Here is a 1,929-nt window from a genome sequence, read left to right on the forward strand (position 1 = left end):
TTTTAAAAAAAAGTCTTTTTGTAGGCTACGTTAATGTTCTTTATGAATGTTAAAATTAGTAATGGGATCACAGTACATTAATATACAGTATACATTTTGCGAATTCCGTGGGTTTCGGTTGACTCGAGTCAGTTAACCAGGGTTTCAAAAAATGGTGGACTTAGTGAACGCCAACCACTGGGCCACCTGGTGGCACACAGTTTAACCAGGGTTTCTCTGTATTTCAGGTACCATATTTTAATTGGTTAATCAAGGAGACGCCATGCCGATATAAACATGCAGTCTGCCAGCAATCAGTTACGAGGCACCCTACGAGTCTACATGTATCAACCAGCCTCAATCTCCGGACTCTACCACCTGCTGCTATCACCGAGACCATTGCTGTGGACTTAGTGAACGCCAACCACTGAGCCACCTGGTGGCACACAGTTTGTGCCCATGACGGTGCAGCTCCTCAGCCCCCTTCGCTTGCGTGGGCAAACTACTTGCTGCTTGCCTCTGCTTTTGTGAGCGGAAACTGCGGGTGCAGTGAGCCATCTCATTCACCCTGGATCCATTGCGTTATTCTGCATGCCTCAGTGCGCCCTGTACTATGCAGCTGGACAGCATGGACTTTGCATTGTGGGCCGCCGCTCACTGCCATCACTCTCCATCGGCTATACGACACTGCATGCTCTACTATCACCACATTTTGGTGTAGTTGAACAGTGAATGAATGCTTTAACAATGATGTTTTCATGATGATTCGTCAGAGTGCTACCAGGCATCTACTCACCGCCACACTACAAGCCAGCCACTTCCCGGACCTTACATATGATGTCAGAAGGATCTCTCGTCTATAAATTTTGGTGGCAGAAAAATCTCACCAGCCGCCACCCCTGCAGAAGATAGCTACGCCACCTGACTGGGTCAACCTGTATGCTCGCATGGTGCCGCTGTACTGGCCGTCTTCGGAGCCATCATTTTGCTGTAACAATAACCTCTCCATCATCAGTTACTACTTCCCATGGGGGTCATACTTCATTGGGCCAAATACACTCATGCTCATAAATAAAGGATAGTTGCAGAATGTGGTGCCACACAACGTGGCAGTGCACAAAACTGACGCAAACAGCATAGGCACATAGGAAACACACACGACACACATCTGTAAGTCCACGGTATTGTTGATAAGTTGAGAAAACCGTCCCGAAACACATGTGCTATAAAAGTCACTGTTTCCTGCGCATGTACCCCGATATCAACATGGGATATGATGACCGTACACATGTACACAGGCCGTACAACGGGTTGCCATATTCTGGCTCAGATGGTCGAACTGCTGCTGGGGTATAGCCTCCCATTCTTGCACCAGTGCCTGTCGGAGCTCCTGAAGTCACGTAGGTGTTTGAAGAAGTGCAGCGATGCGTCGCCCGAGAGCATCCCAGACGTGCTCGATGGGGTTTAGGTCTGGAGAACAGGCAGGCCACTCCATTCGCCTGATATCTTCTGTTTCAAGGTACTCCTCCACGATGGCAGCTCGATGGGGCCATCAGGAAGAAGGTGGGACCTACTGCACCCCTAAAAAGGAGGATATGCTGGTTCAAAATGACGTCCCGATTCACTTGACCTGTTACAGTTCCTCTCTCAAAGACATGCAGGTGTGTACGTGAACCAATCATAATCCCGCCCCACACTATCAAACCACGACCTCCATACAGGTCCCTTTCAAGGACATTAAGGAGTTGGTATCTGGTTCCTGCTTCACGCCAGATGAAAACCCGGCGAGAATCACTGTTCAGACTATACCTGGACTCGTCCGTGAACATAACCTGGGACCACTGTTCCAACGACACGAGGCTTTACGGGCTCTCCTGTGGCCAGGGGTGAGTGGAATGCACCTTGCAGGTCTCCTGGCGAATAAACCATGTCTGTTCAGTCGTCTGTAGA

This window comes from Schistocerca nitens, chromosome 7 (genome assembly GCF_023898315.1).
Source record: "Schistocerca nitens isolate TAMUIC-IGC-003100 chromosome 7, iqSchNite1.1, whole genome shotgun sequence".
NCBI lineage: Eukaryota > Metazoa > Arthropoda > Insecta > Orthoptera > Acrididae > Schistocerca > Schistocerca nitens.